This window comes from Tamandua tetradactyla, chromosome 12 (assembly GCF_023851605.1).
Source record: "Tamandua tetradactyla isolate mTamTet1 chromosome 12, mTamTet1.pri, whole genome shotgun sequence".
In the NCBI taxonomy this organism is placed as follows: domain Eukaryota; kingdom Metazoa; phylum Chordata; class Mammalia; order Pilosa; family Myrmecophagidae; genus Tamandua; species Tamandua tetradactyla.
The window spans coordinates 49,081,404-49,095,703 of NC_135338.1; the positions used below are offsets into that span (position 1 = coordinate 49,081,404).

At 36.2% G+C, this 14,300-nt stretch overlaps 1 protein-coding gene across 11 annotated transcripts in view; it reads right to left on the minus strand.

The window, feature by feature from the left end:
* EML5 (EMAP like 5) overlaps positions 1–14,300 on the minus strand; it is a 232,388-nt gene that overhangs the window by 207,847 nt on the left and 10,241 nt on the right. The window contains exon 1 of one of the 11 annotated variants that reach the window (XM_077123270.1): positions 1,409–1,476. The exons of the other annotated variants lie outside the window; for them this stretch is intronic. The gene's annotated coding sequence lies outside the window, so the exon portion shown is untranslated. Of the gene's footprint in view, positions 1–1,408; positions 1,477–14,300 lie in introns of those variants that run through there. 11 annotated transcript variants of the gene reach the window in all.

A 14,300-nucleotide genomic window follows, 5' to 3' on the forward strand; every position in this document is an offset into this window, starting at 1 on the left:
GGAACTCAGCAGACATTGCCATGTGTCTTTCCATGAGCCGCTAAGCAAGCCAGAACCCAGAGTTTTCCCTGGAAAAGCTAAATGAGGGCCCACAAATGCTTACAAGGGAAGCCACAGGAATCAGAAGCATAAAGCAATGAACCAGGAGCAAGGACCTCATTTGCCAGCCATGTGCCTTCTCAGCTGACAGGGAAATCACAGATACTGTTCAGTCTTTCTTCAGAGTCAAGGTATCATTTTCTGGATGACTTAGTTTGGACATTTTTAAGGCCTCAGAAGTGTACACTTGTAACTTAAGAAATCCTCTTAAGCCATCCCATTGTTGGTATATTGCATTCTGGCAGCATTAACAAGTCAAAACAGTTCATAATAGTGGGTTTATGAGTAATAGTGCCATATTGAAAGTGAATACGACTGAAAGGGGTACCTCACCGATTATCATTACAAATATAAATAAGTTCTTACATAAACTACTTCAAAAGCATGACACGCACAAAAAAGAGTTAAAAATAGAAAGGTATATGGAAATAATTACTTTTGCATGCTATGGTCTATTTTTAACAGGAATACATCATTAGTACTACAACAATACTAGGGGTAAATAATTGGAGGGTACAAGAGTTAAGGGAAGGTTTGGATTTTCTCTTTGTTGTGTGTGTCTGTTATTTTTCTCTTTGGAGCAATGAAAATTGTCAAAAATTGAGAGTGATGATGACTGTACAACAAAGTGAGGATACTGTGAAACACTTTATTTTGGGTAGAATATATGCTATATGAATATATCTCAACAAAATATGCAAATTCAAAGCAAATAAATAAACAGAAAGATTCAAGTACTAGAAAAAATGTGGAGGAGGAGATATACCTATCAAGGGGTAAGGTAACAGAATGGAGTAGCTGCTGTAGAGGATAATGTAGTGGATCCACAGTAGGCTAAATAGAGGGTGGCCATATGAGTAGGCAATCCTGTTACTGGAAATATACTAAAAAAAAAAAAACTGAAAGCAGGGACCCAAATAGATATTTTCACACTGATTTTATGGCGACATTATTCATGACACCCAATGGATGGAAGGTGGCCAAAGGGTACAATGACTGAGAAGCAGAAGGGCGAACTGTGTAAACATTTGATGAAATGTTGTGCAGCTACCGAAAAGAATGAAGTCATGAGGCATACAATGAGGTAAAACAACCATGGGGACATTAAGATGAGAAAAATAAGCCAGAAACAAAAGGACAAATATATGGTCTCTTTTAGAAAATACTTTTAAGAAAACTGGAGCCTATATCACAAGCTCTTACATCAGTCACATTTCACATTTATTCCTGAGTTTTAAGTGTTATTTCCAAATTCTGAGATGCTGTGCTGTAAGTGCATAACCTGGAATTTTCCTGGAACTTTGAGTACCTGTGAAACACCTAAGACTCAGAGCTGAAGTTCTGCAGTTCTGAAAGTCAGCATTCCTACATACAGCAACTATTGAAGAAGCTGAAAAAGAGATAAGGCTTTAATCAGAAATAAGAATGAATTTGTTCTGGTTGGGACTAAGGCAAATCAGAATACAGGGTAAAGGTTGATACTGTCTTTCTTTTAGAACTTCACCTACTATATGAGTTTATTTTGTCCAAAACCTAAATAAAATCTAACTTGTCTAGCCAGTTCAGTTAAACAACCTAAATATATGGAGCCTAGAATTGAGAATGTGGTCCTGTAATTCTGTATATCATAATACCCAGATACATCCCAGAGTATGTAGAGAAGATAATTTTAAAATATTGGCAAAGTCCCTTAAGGAACTGGAGGAAAAATTTGGAACTATTAAATTTTCCTACTTGGGAAATCCCTGATACTTTTTCAAACATTAGGGACTTCCAAGTTAATAGTTCTAGCCCTTGATCTTGAGGCTTGCTCAATATCTGTAATGGAGAAGCTAAGCCTAGTTATTATAATGACTAAGAGTTACTGCCAGAGACCCTCTTTTGTTGCTCAGATGTGGCCTCTTCGTCTTTCTAAGCCCAATTCTCCAAGCAAAATCACTACTCTCCCCACTACATGGGACATGACGTCCAAGGATGTAAGCCTCCCTGGCAACATGGGATGTGGCTCCCAGGGATGAGCCTAGCTCCGGTGCTATGGGACAAACAATGTCTGCCTGACCAAACGGGGAAAAAGAAAGGTAACAAAATCAGGTATTAGTGGTTAAGAGATTTCAAATAGAGTCAAGAAGCTATTCTACAGGTGACTTTTACGCTAGCTTCAACTAGATATTGCTAATTGCCGTGGTATGCCAAGTCCCAACTAACAGTATTCCTGTAAACCCTAAAGAATACCAAGGGCTGTATATGAGATTGTATAAAAGTTTCACTCACTAAGTCTATTTTTCAGAAACCTATAACCTCCAGATGGTTCCTATGCCAGATAAGCCCTGAAACCCAGAGTTACTACTCTTTTCAAGAGCATTAACCAGTGGCATTCCTCTACCCCATAATGCCAATATTCCTTTTCAACATGAGAAAGTTAGAATGGCCATTGCCCCAAATATCCTTAAAGATTGGGAGAAAGAGCAAAGGAGGAGGAGGAGTTGTATCAAAGATAGGATTTAACAAATGAGTATACTACTGAATCATTACATTGACATTTTTTTTAGTCTCCAGTGTTTTAAAGCAGCTAGAAGGAAACACCTGGAATGATGGAATCATAACCCATATCATCCTTTGACATTTGTTCTAAAACTACTTGTTAAAATGTACTTTGAAATTTATTGCTTTTTTGTTTTTATGCTATATTTCACAATAAAGAAATTGTTTTTTTTTTAAAAACAATTAAAAAAAAATGGGCCATAGAAATGAGGGCTTATTTCTGAACTGTCAAAAAAGTCAATATTTCTGTCCTTGTGCCAGAACCATGCTGTTTTGATTACTGTGGCTTTGTTATAAGTTTAAAAATGAGGAAGTGCAAATCTTCCAATGTTGTTGTTCTTTTTCAAGATGTTCTTGGCTATTCAGGGCCCCTTACCCTTCCCTATAAATTCGATGACTGGCTTTTCATTTCTGCAATGAAGGCTGTTGGAATTCTGATTGAGATTGAGTTGATTCTATAAATTGCTTTAGGTAGAATTGACATATTAATAGTATTTAGGCTTCCAATCCATAAAAATGGAGTGTCCTTCCAATTATTTACGTCTTGATTTCTTTTAGCAATGTTTTATAGTTTCAGCTCTTACATTTAAGATATATGACCTATTTTGAGTTAAATTTTGTATATGGTGAGGTACGGGTTGAGGTTCTTTTTGCCCCACAGATGTTTCCAAGATAAAAAGGGCAATCAGTTGTGATACATACCAACTTAACTTCAAAAGCATACATATACACTGCTCCTACCTTTTTGTTATACTTGCACAAATTATATCTTTATACGCTGTATTCCAAAACCATAGATTTATCATTACCTTTCATGCATTTTCATTTTGAATCTGTAAGGAGTAAAAAATGGGGTTACATACAAAAAAAATACAATAAAGTAACACTAGCATTTATAATTACCTATATGGTTACCCAGATCAGAGTTTTTTTTGTGTGTGTGTGCCATTTTGATCCACTATCTGGTGTCCCTTCCTTTCAGTCTGAAGAACTCTCTTTAACTTTTCTTGTAGGGCAGGTTTGGTAGTGAAAAATACCCTCAGTTTTTGTTTACCTGGGAATATCTTAACCTCTCCCTCATTTTTGAAGAGAGAGTCTTGCTGAATATAACATTCTTTGTTGGTAATGGTTTTATTTCAGCACTTTAAATATTTTCTCTCACTACCATCTTGCCTTCATGGTGTCTGATGTTTAGCTCTTCACATCCTTGGTTAAACCAACAATATGATTGTGACTCCTTGTATATAGCATGTTGCTTTTCTCTTGCAGCTTTCATAACTCTTTCCTTTTCCTTGCATCGGACAATCTGACAACTATGTGTCTGGGGATGGTTCTCTCAAGTATATCCTGGTTGGGGTTTGTTGAGATTCTCGAATGTGCATGCTCATATCTTTTTGTTAAATGTGGGAAGTTTTCTGCCATTTTTTCTTTGAATATTCCTTCTGCCTTTTTCTTTTTGGTTTCCTTTTGGGACCCTCATAATACATATAAATTGGTATTTGATGATGTCTTATATGTCTCTTAGGCTCAGTTCACTTTTTTCACTCTTTTTTCTTTGAGCAAGTGAGCTAGAATCATTTACATTTTCTCTCTTCAGGTTCACTGAATCTTTCTTTTGCCAGATCCAATCTATTACTGAAACCTTCTAGGGAAGTTTTCATTTCCATTATTGTGATCTTCAACTCCAGTATTTGTGATTGGTTTCTTTTTAAAATTTCTATTTCTTTACTGAGATTCTCATATTGTTCAAAAAATTGGTTTTTCTGACATCCTTTAGTTCTTTCTCTGCTTTCCTTTATTTCCTTGAGCATATTGATGATCATGGTTTTTTTTAAGTTTTCTTTTTTTATTGTGATATATTCACATATAATACAATCCATCTAGAGTGTACACTCAATGGCTCATAGTATCATCACATGGTTGTGTGTTTCTAGCCACAATCAATTTTAGAACATTTGCACTCTCAAAAACAAAAAACAACATGCAAAAAAAACCCCGTCACATCTCATACCCCTTACTCACCCCCCATTTACTGACCCTTAGCATTGGTGCTGTACATCTGATACTGTTGATGAAAGAATATTAAAATTTTACTGTTAACCACAGCCCACAGTTTGCAGTAGGTGTAATTTTATACATTTGTTCTAGTTTGTGAAAGAATATTTTTATATTTACTGTTTTTTAAATATTTTTATTGACAAAACAAAACAACATACAAACACAAACATTCTTCACATATGAACATTCCATACTTGGTGTATAATCAATGGCTCACAATATCATCACCCAGTTATATATTCAATACCATGATCATTTCTTAGAGCATTTGCATCACTCCAGAAAAAGAAATAAAAAGGAAAAAGAAAAAACTCATATATACCATACCCTTACCCCTCCCTCTTATTGACCACTAGTATTTCCATCTACCCAATATATTTTAACCTTTGTTCCCCCTATTTTTCTATACCCCTTATCACTTCTTTTCATTTAGCACTAGCATTTCAATCTACTCAATTTATTTTAACATTTGTTTCACCTATTATTTATTTTTAATCCATATGTTTTACTCATCTCTCCATACCATAGATAAAAGGAGCATCAGACACAAGGTTTTCACAATCACACAGTCACACTGCAAAAGCTATATCATTATACCATCATCCTCAAGAAACATGGCCACTAGAACACAGCTCTACAGCAGGAACTTCCCTCCAGCCTCTCTAATACACCTTAAACTAAAAAGGGTTATCTATATAATGCATAAGAATAACTTCCAGGATAACCTCTCGACTCTGTTTGAAATCTCTCAGCCACTGACACTTTGTCTCATTTCTCTATCCCTTTTTCAGTCAAGAAGTTTTTCCCAATCCTTGATGCCGAGTCCAAGCTCATTCTAGGATTTCTGTCCCACAAGTAAGGAGGTTTACACCCCTGGGGGTCATGTTCCACATAGAGAGGGGGAGGGCAGTGAGCTTGCTTGCTGTTTTGGCTGAAAGAGAGATAAGCCAAATCTGAGCCAAAAAAAGAGGCTCTCTGGGGGTGACTATTAGGCCTAATTTTAAGTAGGCTTAGGCTATCCTTTGTGGGGATAAGTTTCACTGAACAAGTCTCAAGATTGAGGGTTCAGCCTATCGATTTGGTTGTCCCCACTGCTTGCAAGAATATCAGGGATTCTCCAAATGGGGAAATTGAATTTTCCCCCCTTCTTGCCACTCCCCCAAAGGGACTTTGCAGATACTTCTTTATTCACCGTTCAAACCACTCTGGGATTTATCAGGGCATCACACTGGAAAAACCTACAAAATCTCATGCCCTACTCAAGGTTCCATGTACTTATGCTGTTCAATTAACTTGTCCATATAAGTTATATTAGGAAATGCATTAGTCAAAATGTAAATTTTATACCAAATAAATTTTTTGCTTTTGTCTCACGCAAAAGTTGAAGTTTTAAAATATTAATTACCATCTATTTTCAACACCCTGCAATATTGACATTCCTTTGTTCTTCCTCATGCAAAAACATTTTTTAATATATACATTTAGTCACTATTATTGTACACTCTAGGCATTCCTAGATTATACCATCCCAGTCTTTATTGTCTATCTTTCTTTCTGGTTTCACATGTGCCCCCAGCCCTCCTCCCTCTATCATTCTCACATTCACCTTCATTCAGTATATTTACATTACTATGCTACAATCAGGTAGTATTGTGCTATCCATTTCTGAACTTTTACAATCAGTCCTGTTGCACAATCTGTATCCCTTCAGCTCCAATTACACAATATCTACCTTATTTCTATCTCCTGATTCTTCTGTTCTTAACTGAAATTTTTCAGGTTCAGTCATTAATGTTAGTTCATATCAGTGACACCATATAGTATTTGTCCTTTTGTTTCTGGCTAATCTCACTCAGCATAATGTCCTCAAGGTCCATCCACATTGTTACATGCTCCATGACTTTATTCTGATCTTACAGTTGTATAATATTCCATTGTGTATATATATATATATATATATATATATATATATATATATATATATATATATTGCCAGATCATATGGCAATTCTATATGTAGCTTCCTGAGGAACTGCCAAACTGCCTTCCATAATGGTTGTACCATTTTACATTCCCACCAACAGTGGATAAGTGTGCCTCTTTCTCCACATCTTCTCCAGCACTCTTCATTTTCTGCTTTATTGCTAATGGCCATTTTGGTGGGTGTGAGATGATATCTCATTGTGGTTTCCTGATAGCCAAGGAAGTTGAGCATCTTTTCATATGCATTTTAGCCATTTGTATTTCCTCTTCTGAGAAGTATCTGTTCATGCCTTTTGCCCATTTTGTAATTGGATTGTCTTTTTGTTGTTGAGTTGAACAATCTCTTTATAGTCTAGATACTAGACCCTTATCTAATATGTCATTTCCAAATATTGTCTTGTCGTGCTCAGACCTATAATGAAGGTGAAAGCGGGGCCACAAAAGAATGAGAAAAAAACACAAGTAAAGTAAAAGAGTGGGGGTAGGAGTCAATGACTGAAGTAAAGACTCTGTCTTCATTATCCACTCAGCTTTTATTCATGAATCATTAACAGTAAGTGCATGCATGCTTATTTTTTATTGTTCTTAACACAATGTATTTTTCTTGCTTAATGTTTAATTTTTATTTATAACTCTTATGGGGAAAGAATGGTCTGAGGACACAGCCCAGTGCATTGACTGTTCTCTCTCAGTTTCTCAGAGCAGGCCTTTTGGTGGTTTGCCACCAGCTGGCAGAACACAGCATGCTGTGTTCAGCTGTTCTTCATCCTGGTTGAGTGCAGCCATGTATGTTCCTTAGACTGAAGTCACCACATCTCCCCCTTTCTTTTTATTTAATATATCCATGATCAATTACACTTCTTTGTCTCTATTTGCTCTCTGTTCACTTCTCTGGAGGCATCAGAAGACTAAACAAATGAGAAACAGACAAATTATACACATAATACCAACAGTTCCTATGCTATAAGGTATGTGAGATAGCCATAATCTTGGGTCTAATGATGAAAGCCCTTTTGCAACTCCATTCAAAGCATAAGTACCCTCTAATAATTTTGGAATATTCTTTTGCATGTCTACTATTCTGGCTTGAAGCTTATTACTATCTAAAGTTAAATTATCTTGATGCCCTAATAGATGTCTTTTAATTTGTTCCCACTTACGTTCACTTTCATTATACAAGAATGGAGAAATACAGAAAGATGTAACATTCAGTTGCACAACAAGTGCTGTTGCATTTTAAGTGACTGGATTTCGTCTCCCAACATAATTACAGTTTGCTCTAAGTCATCCATAAGCAGATTAATTTCTTTATCTGTATTAACCTGCTGATTCCATACCTTACTTGCATTTTTATGCCATTTTTGAACATAATGTGTAGTTTGAATTTCTTGTGTTAAAGCCACTCCAGCTATCGCTGCTGTGGGAGTGAGGGCTATGATTCCCAAAATTACCATAATTAAAGTACCAATAAATCTTTTGGTGCATTTAAGCACATATTGTAACATCTTGAATAAAATGTGTATATTACATAAGATTCCCATGGTCGAGTTTGGTTCACAGGAAGTCATACCCCAAGGTACCTTCGTAAAAGAAGAAAAGTTTGATTTTTTGAAATAGAAGAATTGAGACAGGTGAATAAATGACAATCAGAACACTGTATTTCTGACGAAGATGCATTAAAAGCAATTGTTCCTGCTAAAATAATATAAGGATTAATCACACAAGCTTGAATATAACTAGTTTGATTAATTTTAAATTTAAGAGAATACTGAATTATTTGAAGAATAATTTCCTTTCCAAATATGAATAGGGGCTAAACTCATGGCTAATTTCCAGACTCCTATTTGTCATGGACCCAAGCCAATAAAAGGTGATGGGGCTATCATTCCTATTCCATGTCACAAAATTTTATTTGTCGCATTGGTATAAATCTCAGCAGACCTATCATTCAAGGTATACCAAGGCAACTTAACCGAACAATTACGTCAGAACTGCAATTCTGAATTGCGTACCCCTTAGGGGACCAATCTGTTACAATTCCATAGGAACCATTAACGACTACTGACTTTTGTTTGGTATGGCATTGTATCCACTGATTATGTTCTGACTCAGGCGTCCATATATGTGTATTTATACATAAAGACAGTTTATTAGGAACAGGCTCAGAAATTGATTTTTCTTTATAGGCAAAGCTTAGTCCAGAAAGCAAATGCAACTGAGCTAGAGAATTATTTTTCTTAGGAGTATAACCTAGCCATCTCTGAGTTCTAATTTTAAACAAGGTGTATTATCATGGCCTGAGAGACATAAAGGAACGCCTCGAAAAGCCATCACAGAAATATTAATTTTTTCTCCTTCCAGAGAAAAAATTTTTCTTCCTTCCAGAAGGAAGATGAATTCGAGTAATTTCCTGATCATTCATAAACAATTGCTGCTGTATATCTGCATGCTGCCCTAAACCCATTAACCTTTCGGCTGTTATTTGCACCAGTAGGTTTGCTGCCAGATTACGCTGCTCTTGATTCTGAGCCTCATCTTGCCACCATGTTTTAAATTGTAAGTATTCGGAAGGTTCTAAAACTGTTTTTCCAATTGAGTATAATCCCAAGGAATCAATTTTTCTGTGAACGCCATACCTTCTAATATCCCATAAGTATAAGGAGCATTACAACCATAAGTAGAACATGTTTGCTTTAAATCTTTTGAGAACCTTATATGAGATATTTTCATGATTTGCTTGTACCCTCTGAGGGACTTGAGTTAAAGTAGCAGGGAGTAAGGAATAAGCCTCCATGTTTCCCTCTTTTTGTGTCTAATTCCTTTTTCAATCATTCCACAAGGTCCATCAAAAGAGGCGCGCTCCATGACCGGAGGAGGAGTAGGCCATGGAGAAGACAACTTTTCATCCTGTATAGGATGAGAGAATAATTCCCAAACCATTCTAAAAGGGTTGGTATTCCTAATTTTACTCTCCTTTTTTCTTATTTTTTTCGATTCTCCTCTTCCTCTTCCTCTGATTCAGAGGATGAAGAAGAAGCAGACAAGTGAGAACACTGACTTTGAACAAATGGGGATGTCCCTATATCTACATATATACTGTCCAAGAATTGAGAATGAAAATCTTTTTCGGACTGACTCCCTTCTGCACTGCCAGAATCATCAACCAATGCAGAGGGCTCCTTTGGAGCCTAAGGAGCAACAGGTTGCGTCGGAACAGTAACTGAAAAATTCTTTAGTACTGCTGAAACGGCATTCAATACGGGCCAAACAGGCAATGGTATTCTTTCACTCTTCCGATAAGCAACCTTGAAAGTAACTACAATTTCCTCCCATTGTTTGTGATCTAAAGTTCCCTGATCTCACAGCCAGTAACAATATTTTTTTATTATTTCAAACATCGTATTCAAAGAATGTCAGTTCACTCTAACTCCTTGTACTCTTAATAATGATTTCAACAACTTTTTATACTGTTTAAAAGAAGACAGATTTTGCCCCATTTTTAACCTGCTGAAAAATCCCCATTACTTACTTTCATCCTCAGAAGTACAGGCTCTTCTGGCTGATGGAGCTTCCACTTTTACTCTTTTCATGCCCCACGTTGGGCAACACTTGTCGTGCTCAGACCTGTAATGAAGGTGAAAGCTGGGCGCAAAAGAATGAGAAGAAACACAAGTAAAGTAAAAGAGTAGGGGCAGGGGTCAATGACTGAAGCAGTCAAAGACCCTGTCTTCTTTTTCCACTCAGCTTTTATTCATGAATCATAACAATAAGTGCATCCATGCTTATCTTTGATTGTTCTTAACACCATGTATTTTTCTTGCTTAATGCTTAATCATTATTTATAACTCTTATGGGGAAAGAATGGTCTGAGAACACAGCCCAGTGTATGGACTGTTCTCTCTCAGTTTCTCAGAACAGGTCTTTTGGCAGTTTGCCACTATCTGGCAGACCACAATGTGCTGTGTTCAGCTGTTCTTCACCCTGGTTGAGTGCAGCCATGTATGCTCCTTAGACTGAAGTCACCACATTGTCTCCCATTGTGTAGGCTGTCTTTTTACTTTCTTGACAAAGTTCTTTGATGAACAAAAGCATTTAATTTTGAGGAGTTCCCATTTATCTATTTCTTTCTTCAATGCTCATGCTTTGGATGTAAGGTCTAGGAAACCACCTTCTATTACAAATTTTATAAGAAATGTCCCTACATTTTCTTCTCAAGTTTTATGGTCTTAGATCTAATGTTTAGGTCTTTGATCCATTTTGAGTTAATTTGTATATAGAGTGTGAGATATGGATACTCTTTCATTCTTTTGCATGTCGATATCCAGTTCTCCAAGCACCATTTATTGAAGAGACTGTTCTGTCCCAGGTGAATTGGCTTGACTGCTTTCTCAAAGATCAGTTGTCCACAGATGAGAGAGTTTATATCTGAACTCTCTATTCGATTCCATTGGTCAGTATATCTATCTTTACGCTGTTTTGACCACTGTAGCTTCATAATATGCCTTAAAGTCAGGTAGTGTGAGACCTCTGACTTCATTTTTCTCTCTCAGGATATTTTTTAGCTACTTGGGGCACCTTCCAGATAAATTTGGTTATTGGTTTTTCTATTTCTGCAAAGTAGTTTTTGGAATTTTAATTGGTATTGCATTAAATCTATATATCAATTTAGGTAGAATTGACATCTTAATTATATTTAGTCTTCCAATCCATGAACACGGTATGTTCTTCCACTTATTTAGGTCTCCTGTGATTTCCTTTAGCAATTTTTTGTAGTTTTCTTTGTACAGGTCTTTTGTACCCTTAGTTAAATTTTTTCCTAAATATTTTATTCTTTTGGTTGCAGTTGTAAATGGATTTTTTGTGTGTGATTTCCCCCTCAGATTGCTCATTACTAGTATATAGAAATACTACAGGTTTTTGAGTATGGATCTTGTAACCTGCGGCTTTGGTGTGCTCATTTATTAGCTCCAGTAGTTTTGCTGTGGATTTTTTGGGGTTTTTGACATACAGTATCATATCATCTGTAAACAGTGAGAATTTTTCTTCTTCCTTTCAAATTTTGATGCCTTGTATTTCTTTTTCTTGTCTAACTGCTCTTGCTAGAACTTCCAACACAATGTTGAATAACAATGGTGACAGTGGGCATCCTTGTCTTCCTCCTGATCTTAGGGGGAAAGCTTTCAGTTTTTCCCCATTGAGTACGATGTTAGCTGTGGGTTTTTCATATATTCCCTTTATCATGTTAAGAAAGTTCCCTTCTATTTCTATCCTTTGAAGTATTTTCTACAAGAAAGGATGTTGAATTTTGTCAAATGCCTTTTCTGCATCAAATGAGATGATCATGTGGTCTTTCTGCATTGATTTGTTGATATGGTGTATTATATTAATTGATTTTCTTATATTGAACCATCCTTGCATACCTGGGATGAATCCTACTTGGTCATGGTGTATAATTCTTTTAATGTGCTGCTGGATTCAATTTGCAAGAATTTTGTTGAGGATTTTTGCATCTATATTCATTAGAGATATTGGTCTATAATTTTCTTTTCTTGTAGTATCTTGGTCTGGTTTTAGGGTGATGTTTGCTTCATAGAATGAGTAAGGTAGCCTTTCCTCCTCTTCAATTTTTTTAAAGAGTTTGAGCAATATTGGTACTAATTCTTTTTTTTTAATTAATTTAAAAATCTTTTTAAAAGTATAACAACAAACACAAACATTCTTAACATATGATTCATTGCATTCTACATAGATAATCAGTAATTCACAATATCATCTCACAGTTGCATATTCATCATCATGATCATTTCTCAGAACATTTGCATCAATTCAGAAAAAGAAAAAGACAACAGAAAAAATCCCATACATACCATACCCCTTACCCCTCCCTTTCATGATCACTAGCATTTCAATCTACTAAATTTATTTTAACATTTGTTCCCCCTATTATTTAATTTATTTTAATCCATATGTTTTACTCATCTGTCCATAAGGTAGATAAAAGAAGCATCAGACACAAGGGATTCACAATCACACAGTCACACTGCAAAAGCTATCATTATACAATCATCTTCAAGAAACATGGCTACTGTAACACAGCTCTACAGTTTCAGAGAGTTCCCTCCAGCCTCTCTGTTATGCCTTAACTAAAGAGGTGATATCTATATAATCCTTAAGAATAACCTCCAGGATACCTCTCAACTGTTTGGAATTTCTCAGCCATTGACACTTTATTTTGTCTCATTTCTCTCTTCCCCCTTTCGGTCGAGGAGGTTTTCTCAATCCCTTGGTGCTGAGTCCTAGCTCATTGCAAGATTTCTGTCCCATGTTGTCAGGAAGGTCCACACCCCTGGGGGTCATGTCCCACGTAGAGAGGGGTAAGGCAATGAGTTTGTTTGCTGTGTTGGCTGAGAGAGAGAGGCCACATCTGAGCAACAAAAGAGGTTCTCTTGGGGGTGACTCTTGGGCCTGATTTGAAATAGGCTTAGCCTATCCTTTGCAGGGTTAAGTTCGTATGAACAAACCCCATGATTGGGGGCTCAGCCTATTGCTTTGGTCGTCCCCACTGCTTGTGAGAATATCAAGAATTCTCCACTTGGGGAAGCTGAATTTTCCCCATTTCTTACCATGCCCCCAAGGGGACTTTGCAAATACTTCTTTATTAGCTGTTCAAATCCTTCTGGGGTTAATCAAGGCATCACTCTGGACAAACCTACAAAATTTCATGCCCTATTCAAGGTTCCATAGTACTTATGGTGTTCAATTAAGCTGTCCACATAAGCTATATTAGGAAATGCACAAGTTGAAATGTAAATTTTGTACCAAATAAACATTTTTTGCTTTAGTCTTACACATAAGTTAAAGTTTTAAAATATTAATTACCATCTATTTTCAACATCCTGCATTTTTGACATTCCTTTGTTCTTTCTTCTACAAAAATTCTTAAATTTGTACATTTAGTCACTATCATTATACACTCTAAGCATTCCTAGATTATACCATCTCAGTCTTTATTGTCTATCTTTCCTTCTGATTTCATTTGTGCCCCAGGCGTCCTCCCTCTTTAATTCTCACAGTCAGCTTCATTCAGTGTTCTAACATTACTGTATTGCAGTTAGGTAGGATTGTGCTATCCATTTTTGAATTTGTACAATCAGTCCCGTTGAACAATCTGTATCCCTTTAGTTTCAATTACCCAATATCTACCGTATTTCTATCTCCTGATGACCTCTGTTATTAACTGAAATATCCAAGTTTATTTATTAATGTTAGCTCATATCAGTGAAAACATATAGTATTTGTCCTTTTGCTTCTGGCTAATTTCACTCAGCATAATGACCATAAGGTCCAGGATTGGTACTAATTCTTTCTCGAATGTTTGGTAGAATTCACATGTGAAGCCATCTGGTCCTGGACTTTTCTTTTTTGGGAGCTTGTTAATGGCTGATTCAGTTTCTTTACTTGTGATTGGTTTGTTGAGGTCATCTATTTCTCCTTGAGTCAATGTTGGTTGTTCATGCCTTTCTAGGAAGCTGTCCATTTCATCTACATTGTCTAGTTTATTAGTATAAAGTTGTTCATAGTATCTTCTCATTACCTTCTTTATTTCTGCGGGATCAGTG